General features: G+C 48.1%; 1 pseudogene; it reads left to right on the top strand.

Moving 5' to 3' along the window:
- Window positions 1–15099: 15099 nt before the first annotated feature.
- On the top strand, window positions 15100–17167 carry LOC146754592 (uncharacterized; annotated as a pseudogene).
- Window positions 17168–21188: the final 4021 nt, after the last annotated feature.

Genomic DNA, 21188 nt, shown 5'->3' with positions numbered 1-21188 from the left:
GAGGGCAGGGCCCCTCTATTGGTTACCTGTGATGACTGGAGCAACTCCACTGGTGGTTGGTATGTCTAGTAGTTCTTTCACCCTTGCTTGTAGGACAGAAGTAGGCTGAACATGCCACTTCCTCATGTCTTCTCCACAGTCACGTAGGTAGCACCACATGGAAACACACGGTGTAATTGTCCTGTTGTTCCTTGCTCGATCTGGGAAGCGTGTGCTTCTAATAGCTGAGACTTTTGATGATACAGATGAGGAGTAGGACTGGAATACTTTGATCAGATACTTCATTAGACCTGGTGGCCCGTACGAGGATTTACCTTCATCTGTTGTTTCTGATACTATTACGGGATCATTACGATTATTTGATGGAAACAATTTCTTGCACATTTCATCTAGTCGGTCTTTGAGCCGTGAGATGGCAGAAACTGTGGCACGCAGTTGTGGGAGCTGCTGATCGACGGTTTGAAGCATTATAATCAGCTCAACAACTCGTGGCCAACTATCCTCGAATCCTCTAGATGCTGTTACCAATGACTGTGCAATTCTCTCTGATGCTGTACTTGTGATTTTCTGCCACGTATCAGGATTGGTCCTTACTCTCTCAGGATCACATTCGCTTGGATCAGGGTTGTACAACATTTCCACCTGTCATGGTTTGAACAAAAATCACGGTTTAAACGAAAATCCACTTGCGTCTGTGACAGGGGCCGTTGGCCCTGCAGAGGCCCTAGGCCGAAAGGAAAAAGTTAATTAGGAAAAGAAAACAGCGGCAACAATCTGAGGCACACTTATTTACTAAATACTATATCGAAATACAGGATAACACAATATAATACAATATAATTGAAAATTGAGCTAACGAATCAAGCAAAATAGGAGAGAGAATGAGTCCCGTAACCGAGAGGTCTACTGTGAATCTAGGCGAACGGCTGAAGGCTCCCACACACTCCCCTGAACGCCAGAACTCGAAAGACGTCAGTCTGTTCTGCGACCAAGTTAATATAGAGTCCAGGTCGCGTGACCTATCGTGTTGTTCTCTGGGAGATGTAGTCTTCTTCTGTAAGTTGCAGATTCAGTAAAATTATTCATGCTTTATATGATGTTATGATGTGGAACACTGATAGCAAAATTACAAAATTATTAAACCATGACATTCCACCCCTTATTCTACATCATTACATTATGTTTATACATACATACACACTCATACGTATAGTTGTGAACAATCAGCAACCTTATTTTTCTCAACAATTTATATTTATTCCATACAAATCCCTAAGTTGAGAACAAAACTCTATAACTTAACCTACTATTTATTAATTTTGAGAAAATGGCAAAACTGCCAGAAAAAGGAAAACATGACAGCGGTGGCAGAGAAAGGCAGCGCTAGTAGGGCGTCCCCCAAATCAAGGTGCACTCATCCTTTCCCAGCCACCACAGCAGATCTCCTTTTGACTTATACATATTTCCATGTGTGCTCTACACATGCATGGCCAGTGCATGATATAGAGTCCAGATGGAAAACTTGCTTACAGAATGCCTAATTAAGGTATATAGGGAAAAAAAAAGTGTTTCCTTAACATTAATCCACTCTATCTTAAGTCTTATATCTAACTGAAAATTCGTCAAATATTTTCTGAGACTCTACATATATATCTACAAGAAAATCATTGGCTGCACTCCCCCAACATCAAATTCCCTTGTGGTACACATTGAACATTCCCATTTTTGTCCATCACCCACCACGTGCACCCAGGTGCCTGGGCAAAGACAGAACCCCGGAGAGGTTTGCCCTTTCCAGACCCTGGAAGGACCCAAACTGTTTTTCCCAACACGCTCTTTATGTGTACTACAGGAACCTTATCTCCCTCCATGGTACGTAGGGAGCTGGATTGGTTAGGACCATTACGATTACTAGATCCTCGAGTGTTGACCAACCAGGTGGCTTCTGCTAAATGGTTCTCCCAATTTTTATACGTTCCGCCACCCATTGCTTTCAACATAGTTTTCAACAACCCATTGAATCGTTCAATCTTACCAGAAGCTGGTGCATGATAGGGAATATGGTAAATCCACTCAATGCCATGATTTTTGGCCCAAGTGGTTACAAGAGAATTTTTAAAATGGGTCCCATTATCTGATTCAATTCTTTCCGGAGTGCCATGCCGCCACAGGATTTGCTTTTCCAACCATAATATGGTGCTTCGGGCGGTAGCATGGGGTACCGTGTATGTTTCGAGCCACCCAGTGGTTGCCTCCACCATGGTGAGTACATAACGCTTACCATTGCGAGATCGTGGCAAGGTGATATAATCAACCTGCCATGCCTCTCCATACTTATACTTTAGCCATCGCCCTTCCCCACAAAAAGGTTTCATCCTCTTGGCTTGTTTAATTATGGCGCATGTTTCACAATCATGAATAACCTGAGCATTAGCGTCAATAGTTAAGTCCACCCCTCGGTCTCTGGCCCACTTATATGTTGCATCCCTTCCTTGATGACCTGAAGTCTCGTGGGCCCACCGAGCTAGGAATAATTCACCCTTGTTCTGCCAGTCCAAGTCTATTTGAGCCACCTCAATTTTGGCAGCTCGATCAACCTGATGGTTATTATGTTCTTCAGTAACCTTACTTTTAGGTACATGAGCATCTACATGGCGCACCTTTACAACAATGTTCCTTATTTGGGCAGCAATGTTTTTCCACAGTTCAGCAGTCCAAACAGGTTTACCCTTTCGTTGCCAATTATCATCTTCCCACTGTTGCAACCACCCCCATAAGGCATTTGCCACCATCCATGAATCAGTATAAGGATGAAGCATTGGCCACCTCTCCCATTCAGCCACATCTAAAGCCAGCTGAACAGCCTTTACCTCTGCGAATTGACTTGATTCTCCTTTACCTTCAGTGGCCTCTGCAACTTGTCGTGTGGGGCTCCATAAAGCAGCTTTCCATCTGCGATGCTTCCCTACAATGCGACATGATCCGTCTGTGAATAGGGCAAATTTCTTTTCGTTCTCTGGTAGCTCATTGTATGGTGGTGCCTCTTTAGCATGTGATACCTCTTCTGTAGGTGGTGTTTCAATTTTTTTACTCTCAGGCCAGTCCATGATCACTTCTAGAATTCCAGGACGGCTGAGTTTTACCATTCGAGCTCATTGAGTAATTAATGAAATCCACTTACTCCAAGTGGCATCAGTAGCATGATGGGTGGAGGGAACCTGTCCTTTAAACATCCAGTTTATTACTGGCAAGCGAGGTGCTAGAGGAAGCTGAACCTCTGTCCCAAATACTTCAGAAGCAGCCCGAACCCCCTCATACACGGCTAAGATCTCCTTCTCAGTCGGAGTGTAGCGCTCCTCAGACCCTTTATATGTTCGACTCCAAAATCATAGGGGTAGGCCTCGGGTCTCTTCTGAGGCTCTTTGCCACAAACTCCAGGTGGGACCTTTCTCTCCAGCAGCAGTCTAGAGCATGTTCTTCACATCCTGTCCCGTCCGTACTAGCCCCAAGGCCACGGCACGGGCTATTTCTTGTTTTATCTGCTCATAAGCCTGCTGCTGCTCAGGACCCCATGAGAAATTATTCTTCTTCCGTGTTACCTGATAGAGGGGGCTCACTATGTGGCTGTAGTTTGGGACATGCATTCTCCAAAAGCCCACTACTCCCAGAAAAGTTTGGGTCTCACACACAGAATCACAGAATCACAGAATTGTAGGGGTTGGAAGGGACCTCTAGAAATCATCGAGTCCAACCCCCCTGCCAAAGCAGGCTCCCTACACCATGTCACACAGGAAGGCGTCCAGGCGGGTCTTAAATATCTCCAGAGAAGGAGACTCCACCACCTCCCTGGGCAGCCTGTTCCAGTGCTCCGTCACCCTCACTGTAAAGAAGTTCTTCCGCACATTTGTGTGGAACTTCCTATGCTGTACTTTCATCCCATTACCCCTAGTCCTATCCCCACGCACTACTGAAAAGAGACCAGACCCACCACTATGGCTCCCACACCTCAGGTATTTATAAACCTGGATCAAGTCCCTTCTCAGCCTTCTTTTCTCAAGGCTAAACAGACCCAGTTCCCTATGTCTCTCCTCATAGGGGAGATGCTCCAGGCCCTTCACCATCTTAGTGGCCCTCCGCTGGACTCTTTCCAAGAGATCCCTGTCTTTTTTGTACTGGGGAGCCCAGAACTGGACACAATATTCCAGATGAGGCCTCACCAGGGCAGAGTAGAGGGGTAGGATCACCTCCTTCGACCTGCTGGACACGCTCTTTTTAATACACCCCAGTATGCCATTGGCTTTTTTGGCTACAAAGGCACACTGCTGGCTCATGGTTAATCCGTCGTCCACCAGGACGCCCAGGTCCCTCTCTGCAGAGCTCCTCTCCAGCAGGTCTTCCCCCAGCCTGTACTGGTGCATGCAATTATTTCTACCCAGGTGCAAGACTCTACACTTGCTTTTGTTAAACCTCATCCGGTTTCTTACTGCCCAGCTCTCCAGCCTGTCCAGGTCTTGCTGAATGGCAGCACAGCCTTCAGGTGTATCAGCCAATCCTCCCAACTTCATGTTATCAGCAAACTTGCTGAGGGTGGTCACTATCCCCTCATCAAGGTCGTTGATGAAGATGTTGAACAAGACCGGACCCAGTACAGACCCCTGGGGGACGCCGCTAGTTACAGGCCTCCAGCCAGACACCGCACCGCCAATGACAACCCTCTGCACTCTGCTAGTCAGCCAATTCTCAACCCACTTCACCGTCCACTCATCTATCCCATACTTCCTCAGCTTTGTTATGAGGATGTCATGGGGGACAGTATCAAAAGCCTTACTGAAATCAAGGTAGACTACATCTACTGCCCTCCCCCTGTCCACCCAGCTAGTGACATCTTCATAAAAGGCCACCGGGTTGGTCGAGCACGACCTACCCTTGGTGAACCCATGCTGAGTACTCATGATAACCTCCTTATCACCCAGTTGTCTGGAGATGGCATCCAGCACAAGCTGTTCCATCACCTTCCCTGGGACAGAGGTGAGGCTGACTGGCCTATAGTTACCCGGGTCTTCCTTCTTGCCCTTTTTGAAGACTGGAGTGACATTGGCCGTCCTCCAGTCTTCAGGCACCTCCCCAGTTCTCCAAGACCTCTGAAAGATTACAGAGAGAGGCTCAGCAATGACTTCCGCCAGCTCTCTCAGCACCCGCGGATGCACCCCATTAGGTCCCTCTGTCTTGTCAGTGGGCGGAGTCATAGCAGTGATTTTGTCAATCACATCTGCTGGGATGTGGCGACGTCCATCTAGAAGTTTGGACTCGAGAAATTCTCGTAAAGAAAATCTAACTTTTGGTTCCTCTTCTTCTTTTGACTCTGACTCTTGTATTATTTCTTTCAGGTAACCCTCCTTTTTTTTCCTCTTTCCAAACTTCCTCTGCTCCTCTAACTACTTCTGCTCCTCTAACATCCTCTTATGCTCCTCTAACATCCTCTGCTCCTCCAACTTCCTCTGGTCTTCTGACTCCCTCTGTTCTCCTGAGTCCCCCTGCTCTCCTGAGTTCCCCTGCTCTCCTAACTTTCTCCGCTCTTCTAACTCCTTCTGCATTTTCTCTAACTGAGTTGAAACTCGTTTTGTCTTTCGCCCTCTTACAGGGGCAACCAACATTGTATCTGGTGTCCCCAATGGTTGGTCCAATTGGACTACATGCGCCCCCGGTGGCTGGTCAAATTGGACTACATGTGCCCCCAGTGGCTGGTCAAATTGGACTACATGTGCCCCTGGTAGTTGGTTAAATACATTCAGTTCACCCCGGAGGGCACATAGCTGGTTTCGGAGAGTGTTCCACTCGATCTGGACAGCACCAAACTCAATCTGGAGGGCGGCGTACTTGGACTGGAGAGTGTTGTACCTGGACTGGAGGGCGTTATGCTCGGACCGGAGGGCGTTATGCTCAGTCTGGAGAGTGTTGTTCTCGGTCTGGAGGGCATTGTGCTCAGTCTGGAGAGTGTTGTGCTCGGACCGCAGGGTGTTGTGCTCGGACTGGAGAGTGTTACGCTCGGACTGGAGGGTGTTGTGCTCGGACCGGAGGGTGTCACACTTGGGTTGGAAGGCATCGTGCTTGGGCTGGAGGGTGCCGCGCTCAGACTGGAGGGCGTCATACTTGGACTGGAGAGTGTTGTACCCGGACCAGAGGGCGTTGTGCTCTGACCGGAGGATGTTACACTCAGACCGAAGGGCACTGTGCTCTGACCGGAGGGCGTTGTGCTCGGACCGGAGGGCTTTATGCTCGGACTGGACAGTGTCGAGTTTGGATTGCATACTCTCATTCTCAGCCCTGAGACTCTCTCTCTCAACCTCAAAATCTTCCCTCTCAGGAAAGGTATTGAATAAGGCCCGATGAGCATTAGCTAGGCCCCAAGTCATTTGTGCCTCCTTAGATCTGCCTGAGCCACAACATTCCTGTCTCAAATATGCGGTCAAACTCTCAGGATTCTTTAAGTGTTCAAGAGTAAAGCTCCATGACACTAAAGATGTCTGTCTTCTAAAAGTCTCTCCAAAGTCTCCCCACACTCCCTGCCACTCAGTATTCTCTGGTTGTAGGGAAGACTACCTCCTGATGTAACAAATGTAATAAACCCAAGAACCAATAAGTAAAAAAGTCAACATTAAGTTCAGGGAGATTGACACAAATGACAGTGTGGTCCGCTGGGACAACTGGTCATTTGAAGACTGCTTAAAGGATGCAAAGAAAAAAGGAGGAGCACGCTCAAAAACCACCATTCCTGAACTATTAGTTGCATTAGTTGCTCCCTCTGGAGCTGCATGCAGATACCAAGTAAGCGTTGCTAACCATGCTTTCAAATCATTATACATTCCTATAGCTCCATAGGAAAAGTGGCTAGCTTAAACATGGTCCAATATATTTGGAGCATCATAAAAGAGGAACTAATGACATGCAGTCCCTGGTAGAACAAATTTACTAGAGGAAACATTTTTTTATTTTTATTTTTTATTTTTTTCTTCAATAGAGAGGGAAAGAAAAAAAAAAAAGTAAAAAAGCAAAGCTCAGCAGTTTTTATAAAATAAACCGGGGTATTGGCAGTCCGCCTGTACTTTCAAGGTCAAGCTCGCAGGTGCAGAATCGCAAACCTAAGATAGCTCCTTAACAGGAAAAAAAAACTTGTAGCTCTGTTAAAAGCTAAAAGAACAACAGAAGAAAACACAGAAAAACAGCAACTCAATTTGCCCGCATTCTCCACCAAAATCTGTCACGGTTTGTACGAAAAATCCACCTGCGTCCGTGACAGGGGGCCGTGGGCCCCGCCGGGGCCCTAGACCAAAAGGAAAGAAGTTAATTAGGAAAAGAAAACAGCGGCAACGATCTAAGGAGGCACACTTATTTACTAAATACTATATTGAAATACAGAATAACACAATATAATACAATATAATTGAAAACTGAGCTAACGAAGCAAGCAAAATAGGAGAGAGAATGCGTCCCGTAACCGAGAGGCCTACTGTGAAATTTGGACGAAACGGTGAAGGCTCCCACACACTCCCCTGAATGCCAGAACTCGAAAGACGTCAGTCTAGCCTGCGACCAAGTTAATATAGACACCAGGGTTGCCCCTAGCCAGGTGCACAAGCAGTCACTTGTTGTTGCTATGCTTTATGCACTTGGTGCTTAGTACCAACTGGTACCCACTTCCCTGCCTTGTCCACATCTCTCTGCAAGTCCTCTCCACCCTCAGTGGAGGCAACAGCACCTCATCATCTGGTCTCATCAGCAGACTTGCTCAGAACTTCTTCTAGTCCTGCATGCAAGTCATCTGCATAAACATGAAAGGAAAGTGGCCCTAAAATGGAGCCCTGTGTAAAGCTGATAGTGACCATCTAACAGCCTGATGGAACCCACTGACTATAATCCTTTGGGCCTGACATATTGGCCAGCTGTTCAACTACCACGTTATGTTTGTGTTTAGCCATATGCTGTACATTCTGTACAGAATCCCCCGTCCATTTCCTCCCTACTTCTGGATCTGACAGTGGCACTTCTGTATGCAGTGGTTCCTCCAACAATTAATGAACTGAGACACTCGCTCTTCCACTTCATACAGTCTGTTCGTTACTTCTGAGATGGGTGAAATGGAGACGTGGGTTGGAGGTAACTGCTGTTCAAAGTATTGCACTGTAAGAACCAATTTGAAAACTAGGGGTCTTCCATCTTGTTCCTCGTACCTTTGAAACGTTGCTGCTAAAGTAACGCCGTACCTTTCTGGTGCTGTTTTGGTGAGTATCTGCCATATGCCGTCCTCACTTTCTCAGGATCATGTTCTTGGCAAAGGTAGCTAGGATCAAAATTAGGATTATACAACATTTCCACCACAGCTATTTCCCTCAAGTACTGGATGCCTTTTTCAGTTGTTACCACTTTTTCATCAGAGGCTTCAGAATGTCTTTGAAGGGAAGCTTTTCACACACAGCCACTAACATTTGCTCCCAGATGGTGGCAGCACCATCCATACATCTGTTCATCCCTCTGTCAATAGTTGGGTCTCTGGAAATGTGTTGTATTAGGCGAGTGTGCGCTTTTCGGGTTGTGACGAGATAGGTCCATCCCCATGCCATCAAGATATATGATGTATACGTTTCCAGTGGGCGTACACGAAGGGCATAGGGTATATATATGTGTGTTAGCTTGAATAAATTGCCATTTTACTGCTCATCATTTTGGTGTCATCTCAGTAATTGGTCAAGCTGCAAACTTCCAGAGAACACTGACAAGATAAAGGTAACAAATGGTGACCCCGGACGTGATTGGAAGTGGAGCAGCTATAATTCTAACGGCGAAGGTTCTCACTGCGGAGCGGTAATTATTTACTCGCGGAGTGGTGAAAGACTGGGACGGGAGGATTGGCCATAACTCTTCGTCAGGCGGTAGGGAGAGCTCGGAACCCCCTCGGTACGGTTGGGGAAGCGCCAGGTTGGGGCCAGGTGGGATATGTTTGGCCAGAGGCGACATGGAAGCCGTTATTAAGGTGATTCTGCATGCATGTAAAACTCACTGTGGGAAGGATGTTCCTTCTAAGAAGGAGATTGCTGCAGTTCTTTCGCTGCTGGAGAAGGAGGGGATGTTAACATCCCCCTCTGATTTATATGATCCCAATAACTGGGATGCGCTCACAATGGCGCTTTCAGAAAGGGTGCTGGCCACCCGAAAAGTTATAGAGTTCAAGGTCTGGGGATTAGTCTTGGAGGCACTTAAGGTGGCAAGGGAAGAGAAGATTGCGGGGGATCGGGCTAGGGAACTGTTGGGGTTGGGGGCGAGGGGAACTGGGGGGGGTCTCATCTCTCCTACAGATCCAAAGGAGGAGAAGATGGCGCCGACCCCCTCGGCTCCAACTGATGTAACACCTTCAAGAACAAAGAAGGAGGAAGTTGAACAAGACCACTCAGCTCCAGAGTACACCCCGCCCCCACCTCCCTATCCAGCACGGAGACTATATCCTTCATTAAAATCATTTATGGATGAAGGGGGAGGGGGACCCTCGGTGGAATGTACTGTTGCTCTCTGCACAACTGATAAGAGGGCAGTGGGGGAGGATGGTACTGTCTCACTGCCAGGTTCTGCCTGTTGCTCTAGCCACTCCCCTGAAGGGGCGGATCACTCCGCCCAGCAAGGGGAGGGAGGGGGTGGTACTTCGTTTACTGTCTGGTCCTGCCTGTTGTTCTAGCCACTCCCCTGAAGGGGCGGATCACTCCGCCCAGCAGGGCACTGGATGTGGGCGTAGCACTTTGATGCAGACGGCCCCGGGACACGCCCAGGAGGGGTGTGGTCCTGTGGCATCTGGCCCGTGGAGCCCGCCCACATTCACTGACTGGGCTCGGGTGAGGGAGGATCTCAGAGCAGTCGATGTGACGGATACGTTTGCCTTTCCAGTAACAGTGAATACAGAGGGTAGAGCTTGGACCCCTTAAAACTCTAAGGCGGTCACTCGCCTTGCGGATTTGGTCAAAAAGAAAGGCTTGCGTTCTCCAGTGACTATGTCGGCAGTTGAGGCTCTCATGGCCTCTAGTCTTCTGCCTTATGATGTGGTCAGCCTTATGCGTGTCATCCTTGAGCCTGTACAATATACCTTATGGTATGACGAGTGGAATAGGCTGCTTTTACCTGGACCTGAGCAAGGCCTTTGACATGGTCCCCCATCACATCCTCATCTCCAAATTGGAGGGAGGTGGATTTGATGGGTGGACAACTAGATGGATAAGCAATTGGTTGAAAGGCCGCAGACAGAGGGTGGTGGTCAATGGCTCTATGTCCAGGTGGAGGCCGGTAACGAGCGGCGTCCCTCAAGGGTCTGTCTTGGGACCGGTGCTCTTTAACATCTTTATTAATGACATCGATGAGGGAATGGAGTGCACCCTCAGCAAGTTTGCTGATGACACCAAGCTGAGTGGTGCAGTCGATACGGTGGAGGGAACAGATGCCATTCAGAGGGACCTTGACAGGCTGGAAAGCTGGGCTCGGGTGAACCTAATGAGGTTCAACACGGCAAAGTGCAAGGTTTTGCACTTGGGCCGGAAGAACCCCAGGCACCTGTACAGGCTGGGAGGAGTTGTCCTTGAGAGCAGCTCGGCTGAAAAAGACCTAGGGGTCCTGATAGATGAGAAACTTAACATGAGCCAGCAGTGCGCTCTGGCAGCCCGGAAAGCAAATGGGATCCTGGGCTCCATCAGGAGAGGGGTGGTCAGCAGGGATAGGGAGGTGATCGTCCCTCTCTACTCTGCTCTTGTGAGGCCCCATCTGGAGTACTGTGTCCAGGTGTGGAGCCCTCAGTACAAAAAAGATATGGAGATTTTGGAAAGGGTCCAGAGGAGGGCCACAAAGATGATCAGGGGGCTGGAGCACCTCCCCTATGAGGACAGGCTGAGGGAGTTGGGTTTGTTCAGCCTGGAGAAGAGAAGGTTGCGGGGTGACCTCATTGCAGCCTTTCAGTACCTAAAGGGAACTTATTCCCAGGAGGGGAGTAAACTCTTCGAAAGGGCTGATAATAGCAGGACTAGGGGAAATGGTTTTAAGTTGAAGGAGGGAAGATTTAGGTTGGATGTTAGGGGAAAGTTCTTTACTAGAAGGGTGGTTAGGTCCTGGAACAGGCTGCCCAATGAGGTTGTGGATGCCCCGTCCTTGGAGGTGTTCAAGACCAGGTTGGACAGGGCCCTGGGCAACCTGATCTAGTAAATGTGTATGTTTGTGGCCCTGCTAGGCAGGGGGGTTGGAACTACATGATCCTTGAGGTCCCTTCCAACCCGGGTAATTCTGTGATTCTGTGATTCTGTGATTCTGTGCTTCAGGTTGTGGTAGCCACTGCGACCCGCGATAATAACCATCCGGCTAATGGCCAGGGTCGAAAAGACAAGATGACTCTTGCGCGTCTTCAGGGGTTAGCAGATGGCATGGTGGGGTCCCCGGAGGGCCAGGCGAATGCGCTTAGAGCAGGGGAGTTGGCAGCGCTCACGACCGCAGCCCTTCAGGCTCTGCGGATGGTGGCTAAGGTTGCAGAGCCTGTGCTCCCATGGACAGACATCAAACAGGAGCCCTCCGAGCCATTCTCTGATTTTGCGAATCGCTTGATCCGTGCGGTGGAGGGGTCTGACCTCCCAAAGGGGGTCCAATCTTTAGTCGTGATAGATTGTCTTAAACAAAAATCGCTGCCAGACATTCAACAGATTATAAGGGCGGCACCTGGGACTTTGAACACTCCAGGAGAGATCATCAAGTATGTGCTAGATCATCAGAAAAATGCACCACTGACTAATGAGGGCTTTGTAACTGCCATGCAGGGGATGGCTGCTGCAGTAATGGCAGCCTCTCGAGTTGGGGAAAATAAGGATAAGGGCCCGTGCTTTAAGTGTGGACAGCTTGGTCACCTTAAAGACCAATGCCCTAAGAAGTTTAATCAGAAGGAATCGCAGGGACCAGACAAGAAGTGTCAGTGGTGTGGTGGGGCTGGACATGCCGCCTGTCAGTGCCGAAAACTTAAAATCACGATGCAGGGAAATGGGAACGGGAGGGCGCTGATGGCCCGGGGCTCCTTCCCACTTCCTTAAACCGGACTACGAGCACAACTCCCACCGTGGCATTAGCTATGGACTTAGGCAAGCGCCCATTGGTTAAGGTCATGATGACATTTGATCCTGAGACCCCAGTATCGGGACCTAGAATGGTGTTTTTTATGGCTTTATTGGACTCCGGTGCGGATATTACTGTCATTGCGACAGACGATTGGCCACAGGAGTGGCCGAAGACCTTTACGTGGAGAGTTCTCACGGGGGTGGGGGGTGAGGTGTCCACCTGTATGGCTGATGCAGGGGTAAAGCTCTCGCTTATAGGGAGGGATGGCTCCATCGAGAGGACTGTCTTTACAACCCCCACTATAGCCCCAATTAGTGGTTCCATTCTGGGTAGAGATGTTCTCCTTCAGTTGGGGGTGCGGTTGACAAATTTATAGAAAGGGCCACTGTCCACCATTTAGCGCTGCAACATGTGATTCCGCTACATTGGAAACGGGATGCTTCTCCCATTTGGGTGGATCAGTGGCCCCTTCCTGCTGATAAATTAACAGCGCTTATACAGCTTGTCTCACGAGAACTTAAGGCAGGCCATGTAGAACCATCTCTCAGTAATTGGAATACACCTGTTTTTGTGATCAGAAAGTCCTAGGGGTCATTTCGGTTACTACATGATCTCCGAGCAGTCAATGTACAACTTGTTCCCTTTGGTCCTGTCCAGCAGGGGGGACCTTTACTATCAGCTATTCCAGAGGGGTGGCCTTTGATGGTCATTGACCTCAAAGATTGCTTCTTTTCCATCCCGTTGGCTGAACATGATAGGGAAGCTTTCGTGTTTACGGTCCCAGTTGTGAATAATAGGGGGCCCGCCCAGAGATACCAGTGGAAAATTCTCCCTCAGGGTATGGTCTGTTCACCTACGATTTGTCAGACTGTAGTGGGAAAAATTGTAGAGCCGGTGAGGCGATCATTGCCGGACTGCCAAATTGCCCACTATATGGATGATTTGCTGCTTGCTGCACCATGTGACTCTCGGTTGCAGACTCTGGAGGATCAAGTGGTCTGCACGCTTACAACTGTCGGGTTTGTTATCTCCCAAGAAAAAATCCAGAGAGAACCGGGAATTGAGTTTCTGGGTTATAAGTTTGGGTCTGCAACGGTGATCCCGGAGGGGTTGGAAGTAAAGCCTCACATTACAACCTTGTGGGACGTGCAAAAACTAGTGGGGGCGATGCAATGGGTGAGAAATGCTGTCGGTATCCCTCCACGTCTTATGAAACCTTTTTATGACCAGTTGAAGGGGTCGAACCCACAAGAGGAGAGGCAGTGGACTCCAGAGATGGAGTTGGCCTGGCGAGAGATACTATCTGCATGCTCCACCAATGCGCTTGCGAGGTGGGATTCTGAGCGGCCACTTGAGGGTGCAGTAACAAGATGCCAGCAGGGATCAGCTGCGGTGGTAGGGCATACCCTTAGCTCTCGCCCTCGTCCGTTATGCTGGTTGTTTTCCGCCCAGCCGGTAAGAGCGTTCACTCCGTGGTTGGAGCAGTTATCATCTTTGCTCCGAAAGGCTCGCCTCACAGCGGTGAGAGCCTTCAGGAAGGACCTGGACGTCATATACTTGCCAGGGACCTTTCGGAATGTTCAGCCTCTGCCAGATGAGGTCTCGTTGGCTGTGTATGACTTCAGTGGCAAGTTTAGCTATTCAGACTCGCTGCCAATTTTCGATCTGGCAAGACCTCTCCAAATATCATTGCGAATTAGGGTATTGGACATCCCCGTGGATGGTCCCACGGTTTTCACTGATGCCTCGTCTGCGACAGGCCAGGGGGTGGCTGTTTGGCGGGGTCCTGCTGGTGAATGGGAATCAAAGTTGATATCCGATAGTATGGCAAGCGTCCAAATGCTTGAAGCCAGGGCAGTGGCAGTGGCGCTATGCCTCTGGCCCCAGACTCCCTGCAACATTGTTACTGATTCTGCGTACGTAGCTAGGATGCTCTTGCGGATGGGAAAAGAAGGGCAGCCGAACACAATGGCTGCAGCCCTGCTAGAGGACGCTCTAGTAGCCAGGACTGCACCAGTGGCTGTCCTCCATGTCCGTAGCCATTCTGATGTCCCAGGATTTTTTACAGCCGGAAATGATGTCGCAGATCGAATGGCCGGGGGTCAGATATATACCCTGCAGGAGGCTCGTGACCTTCATTCTGCATTGCACATAGGGGCTAAGGCGTTGGCTCGGGCCTGCTCCATTCCAGTTACTGTTGCGAGGGAGGTCGTTCAAACCTGTCTGCACTGTAATTCAGCGCCAGCATTGGGGGCAGGGGTTAATCCTCGTGGTCTTGCCCCATTGGATGTCTGGAAGACAGACTTCACAATGGAACCGCGAATGGCCCCAAGGCAGTGGCTCGCTGTAACGACTGACACATCTTCTACTGTCATTGTGGCTACCCAACATGGCCGTACCAATTCTACAGCAGTGCAACACCACTGGGCCACGGCCATAGCAGTTTTGGGAATGCCGCGCCACATAAAGACAGACAATGGTCCTTGTTTTGTTTCACGCTCATCCAAAGAGTGGCTAGCCCGATGAAACATCACACATACTATGGGAATTCCGGGAAACTCACAGGGTCAGGCCATCGTAGAAAGGGCCAATCGTCTCCTCAAGGAAAAGATTCGTGTGCTTGGGGAGGGGGAAGGGTATTCAGGAAAAATCCCGGTATCGCAGCAAGGTGAAATTTTGGCCCGTGCGCTATATGCATTAAATCATTTTGAGCGAGGGGAAAATTCAAGGACCCCCATACAGAGACATTGGCAGCCGAAAATTATCGAGGAAGGCCCACCAGTAAAGGTTAAGTTGGACAATGGGTCCTGGGAGTCGGGATGGTCCATATTGGTCTGGGGAAGGGGATACGCAGCAATAAAACGCAAGGATACGGGAGTTATACGTTGGGTGCCATCAAGAAAAATTAAGCCAGAGGTTGGTGGCAAAAAAGAAATCATCAGGGAGTTAACAAGAGCTGAGTATCCTCTTATAGGACCTGCTGATCGGACGCCCAATGAATCCCGAACCAAAGGAGCTCAGAAGGACTTTCTCGTGGATACCGAAGAAAAAGAAACCTGAGAACTCGGAGAAACAACCCTTGCTGCCAACGAGAACTACCATGCTAATGCTGTTGTGCCTTTTGTGTCTGTGTTGGTCGCCGTTGGGGGGCATTCATTTGATTCAACAACCGGGGAACTTATGGGTTACATGGGCTAATCAGACAGGAAGAACAGACTTTTGTCTTGCATTACAGTCAGCTACGTCACCCTTTCAAACATGCCTTATAGGGGTCCCAGAATGGGATGACTCTGGGTTTAAGGGTTACCTTGGGAAAAAGAGTGGCTGTTTGTGGTTCTGCAATGGACTAGAAAGAACTTGGAGGTGGCTGGGAAATGATTCCATATACTATCTCGGAAGGAAAATGGCTTGTACTATTTGTAGGTTAAACATCACTCTTCCCGAGGAGCCCCAGCAGCTGGATTTACTTGGCTCGCAAATGGTACAAAATGATACTTGGGACAAGAATAGCTCACAATGGTTGTCCCCTGGGTGCATGATCTTTGGCTCAATGAAAAGGTTGTCTCTGACTAGGCAGCAACTTCTTGGTCCAGAGGGCCCCTACTGGAACCCGAAAACTAATCAAACTGTCCCGTATACCCTTGTGTATCCCCGTGATGATGAGACCTTTGATATTGATGGAGGATATTGTGGGTTTTACCCTAACGGATCGGTGCCTTATCGTTCTGGAGATTGTCCTATAAACGTCTCAATAGGTGAGATTGTTAATATTAGCAGGACGGATGGGTCTGTCCGAAAGGTCGACTGTGAAGATATGGCATTCAACACAGGTTGTTGTGTTTTCCCTATCCCCAAAGGATCATTTTCGTTCATGGGAGAACTTTGGAACAATGATACTGCAAAAGCCTTACCACCAGGAATATTTCTTATTTGTGGGGATCGTGCTTGGCAAGGGATTCCTAAGAACCCAGTAGGAGGTCCTTGCTATCTGGGGAAATTGACCATCTTATCCCCAAGTATCTTTGAGATCTATAAGGCATTTAATCATTCGTGAGCCAAAAGGGATATGCATGCTCTGGAGCCTGACTGCGGGGACGACGTAAGGTTATGGGGACCCACTGCTAGAGTCTTTGCTTCTTTCTCTGCTCCCGGGGTGGCTGCTGCACGCGCATTAAAAGAAATCGAGAGACTGGCCTGTTGGACTGTTAAACAGGCTAATGTTACCTCTCGGCTACTCTCAGATTTGCTTATAGATGTAGAGAGCATTAGACACGCTGTGCTCCAAAACAGAGCGGCAATTGATTTCTTACTTCTGGCACAAGGTCATGGGTGTAAGGACTTTGAAGGGATGTGTTGTTTTAACTAGAGTGATCATAGTGAGTTGTTGCACAAGAAGTTGGGGTGGTTACAAGAACACACCAAGAAGGTTGGCATCCAGGATGATCCTTTTGGAGATTGGCTGGGAAGTCTGTTTGGAGGCATTGAGACATGGCTCAGCTACTTAAGGCATTAGTGATAGGGCTTCTTATATTTCTTGCATTAATTATATGTGTGCCATGTATATTTAGATGTCTACAAGGTTGTTTACAAGGTATGATAGAAGGAGTGTTCAATGAGAAAATGGAGCTCCAGCGGTTATATGCGAAACTCTGAGCAGAAGGATGAATGTTATAATATAACCAAAGGTGCCTTGAACGTATTAATTAGAAACTACTAATATTGTTAGATATAGCATCGCTTATCTCTGCATGCTTTGCAATCTGCATATCTCCCTTTATAAATTACTTGTTTAGATAAGGACTAACACCTTTATATAATTCAGATTAGGACTAGCGTTCGCGTTGTAACGGGGTAAAGCTTTCTTGGCATGGGGAGGGGGAAATGTTGTATTAGGCGAGTGTGCGCTTTTCGGGCTGTGACGAGATAGGTCCATCCCCATGCCATCAAGATATATGATGTATACGTTTCCAGTGGGCGTACACGAAGGGCATAGGGTATATATATGTGTGTTAGCTTGAATAAATCGCCATTTTACTGCTCATCATTTTGGTGTCATCTCAGTAATTGGTCAAGCTGCAAACTTCCAGAGAACACTGACAAGATAAAGGTAACAAATGGTGACCCCGGACGTGATTGGAAGTGGAGCAGCTATAATTCTAACGGCGAAGGTTCTCACTGCGGAGCGGTAATTATTTACTCGCGGAGTGGTGAAAGACTGGGACGGGAGGATTGGCCATAACTCTTCGTCAGGCGGTAGGGAGAGCTCGGAACCCCCTCGGTACGGTTGGGGAAGCGCCAGGTTGGGGCCAGGTGGGATACGTTTGGCCAGAGGCGACATGGAAGCCGTTATTAAGGTGATTCTGCATGCATGTAAAACTCACTGTGGGAAGGATGTTCCTTCTAAGAAGGAGATTGCTGCAGTTCTTTCGCTGCTGGAGAAGGAGGGGATGTTAACATCCCCCTCTGATTTATATGATCCCAATAACTGGGATGCGCTCACAATGGCAATAGAAATAGAATAGAAATCAAACATAGAAATGCCTCCTAGTTGATGAGATTTGTTACCATCTAGAAACAAGCTACCAGTCCAGCTGTCCCAACAGTGAAGCAACCAGGTAACAAGAGACTCGTTCTGGTGCCATGTAAACTCTTTCTTGTGCCTTGGATTTCAGTCATCTTCAGGGGTCAACAAACAGTAATAGAGATTTCCTCCTCATCACTCTCTTCTTCATGCCCCTTAACTTTTCCTTTTGCCTTTCTTGGTGCTGATCCAGACCCGTCACCTGGATCTTTTTCTGCCTCCTCGTCTGCTTTTTTCCGTTCTAGATGTGAGGACATCCATTTCCATTTCTTGCCTTCCATAGGGGCAACTGATATTGTTACTGGTGCCTCCCATGACTGATCAGAATTGACTTGGGGATTTCCCTTTTTTGGCTTGAACCTCAGCTGGGAAACTCTCTCTTTCCAGAATAGTGTTATTATAGAGCATTGTAAGCACAAGCCAAGCCCCAAATAAGTAGTACCCCCTTAGATCTGCTGCACCATCCCTGACTCAAATACTGGCTTAGTTTCTCGGGATCCCGCAGGTGTTCAAGAGTGGAATCCCATGACATTGCGGGCCCCCACTTGTTGGTGAACCTGAAGGCAAAAGGTCAGCGTTCTAGGACAAAATGCCACACCAATACGGTGAAATATAGCTGCGTCCATCTATTGCCCAAAGTGCTGTACTTTTATAGCACACAGACAAGGGCGTTCAGAAATCACACACACTAATAGGAGGAAAGCATCTGCAATAACAACCCTAACACCCACCTTCAAATCCGCGAGCCATTCATTCTTTTCCTAGAGGTGTCCTTGGTTCTCATGCTGTTTATCCTGCTCCGCAGCTGCTGCTCTGTGAAATCCTTATCTTGATCCATGGCTGCTGCTCTGTAAAATTCTTCTTGTATTACAACAGAACTCTGGGGTCTCCAGCACAGCCCCAGCCAGCTGGAATATGCAGCCAAAGACCTTCAGGAAAGCCATGTCCTGGTACTGCCAGTGCGTACTGGACAACTCTGAGCCCCACAATGGGTCTCGTTTTTGTGTGGCACCTTGGTGTAGATGCGAGGCCAAGCCAGGCTAAATCTAATCATGCTTCTGGAAAGGGATGCTATCTGAAGACTCTTTACACTAATGAGAGGACCACAAACATTCACTCAGTGAGCTATAAATCATTGTGCATTTGCAGGCCTGCGGTCTTGCTTGTCTCAGAGACATGGTGGGATGGTTCCCACCTCTGGACTGTAGCAAATGGGGTACAGACTCTTTATGAAGGATGGGCAAGGATAATGAGGAAAGGCTGCTGCCCTCTGTGAGAGTGCACTGAGCTCTGCCTGGGGATGGCAGAGGAGCCAGCTGAGAACTGATGGAAAAGGTTTCAAAGTGAAGAGTGGCAGATTCTGTTCCTTGTTTCCTGATAAGGAAGAACAAGAGGAGGGGGACAGGCAGGAATCTGAGTTACACCTCAGATGGAATTGTTTTCTTCAGACTGTCTGCAGTGTTTTGGCTCAAGGAGAAAACCATTGATAACACTGATGTTTTCAGCTGCTGCTAAGCAGTGTTGTACAGAGCCAAGGCCATGGTCAGTGGAGGGCACATGGAGCTGGGAGGGAACAGAGTGAGAACAGCTGACTGATAGTGGCCAAAGGGACATTCTCTATCACCTGACAGCAAGCAGAAATTGTATTGAAAGGGGTGGGAGTTCATCTCACTCTCTTCACTGCCCAGAGCCAAGCTGGGCATCAGTCTGGTGGTGCTGAGCAAGTGCTTGTGCATCAGTTGTTACATACAATTCCATATCAACAGATATATAGTGATAACTATTACTCCTCTCCTTTTATCTCTCTTAGTAAATTGCTTTGTTACAACCCACAAGTTGTACTTTTTTTCCCAGTTCTCTTCTCCACCCCACTGGGAATGGGGCAGCACACAAAGCACTGTGTGCTGCTGAGCCATATGATGGGTTCAACAACCACCATCATTTTGGTGCCTGATTTGAGTCTCCAAGGGTTGAGATAACAGCACATCTGTCCAGAGCCAGTTAACACAGGGTTTTGTGGGAGCTGGAGAATTGCAGGCCATTATGCTGATTGTTTTCCTTTGTGTGGAGCTTGCTGAGTCTTCTCATCAAGCTGCATTGCACAGCTCCTTGCTTGCTGCTTGTTTTCCCTGCTGCATTATTTGTCAACTCGGGATGCTGGATCAGGGTATTTATTTTGCTATGCTGCTTGACCTTGTTTTGTACCATGATAAAATTGGCAGCTGACAAAGTGAATTTTTGTGCACATTCAGCTCTGTGGTCATTGTTGTGTTTTGGAAGTAATATTGTTGGTATGATTAGGAATTACACATTTTACATTTTCTTCTCTGGGAGCCCAGGGGTATTCAAGGAATGACTGGATATTGTGTTGAGGGACATGGTTAAGTGGGAGCTATTGGTAAGAGGTGAATGGTTGGACTAGATGATCTTATAGGCCTTTTCCAACCTTGGTAATTCTATGATTCTATGAATGAGGTTAAACATTATTCAGGAATATCAGTGAGAAATCAGCACCAAGGTGAGAAGGCTCTGCATGGCAGGGGGTGTGGGACGGTCTGGGAAGCTGCCTGGAGTGGTGGGCACACCCAGGGCTTTGGAACTTCATCTCCAAGCAACTGCAGGATCCTGAGAAACTGGTAGAATATTGGGGCAGGTCTGCTGTGGCTCTGGTAACCCACAAGAAACACACGTGACTGCAGTGTGCTAGATCCAGAGAGCTGGAAATGCTGACTGCTGCAGCCTCTGCAACTCCTGGCACAGACCCTGCAGCAGTTCTAAGATTTTGCCACATGTCCTCCATTTGCTCCATGCTCTGGAAAGAACCTGCTGTCAGTCCACCCCTCATAATGAGCTCTGCAGTCACTCCTGCTACAGGTCCTGTAGCTGTTCCATGTATTGTTATAAGAAAATGAAACAAATTCCTCCAAAGAGAGGTGCACTGTGCCAGGAAGTACAGTCCTGTGGTCACTCCAATCCCTCCAATGAGTCCAGTGGCTGCTCCAAATTCAATCACAGGTCCTGTGGTGATTCCAGCTCTGGCAATGAGCTCTGCAGTTGCTCCAACTCCTACAATAGGAAAACAGCCTCTCAAATTTCTACAGTGAACCTTGAGGCTGTTAAAACCCCTGCAACAGGTCCTGGACTTGCAAACAGATATGCATAGAATCTATTATAATCTATGTATGATATGTATATGTATTAGTATATGCATATGTGTTAGCAACTGCCTATATTGTATATATGTGAAAATATACTATATATATAAGATATGTATATATGCATTTATCATACTTATAATCGTTTTCTTTTTATCTTGACCTTAAACCACAGATTCTAAACCTCAGCACAGCCTTGAGTCCCTTACAGATCTCCTTGGGACTTCTGAAACTATCCCTGCCAGTCAGTGGAATGCACCAGAAGATTTCAAGGTCTTCTCAGGGAGCAGCTCCTGAGGTATATTCCTTACACCAGATTTGGAAGACGC

This window comes from Coturnix japonica, chromosome W (genome assembly GCF_054131305.1).
Source record: "Coturnix japonica strain WE chromosome W, WE-NBRP24, whole genome shotgun sequence".
Classification (NCBI taxonomy): domain Eukaryota; kingdom Metazoa; phylum Chordata; class Aves; order Galliformes; family Phasianidae; genus Coturnix; species Coturnix japonica.
The sequence above is the reverse complement of the archived record's forward strand: the minus strand, read 5'-3'. Positions and strand labels throughout refer to the sequence as shown.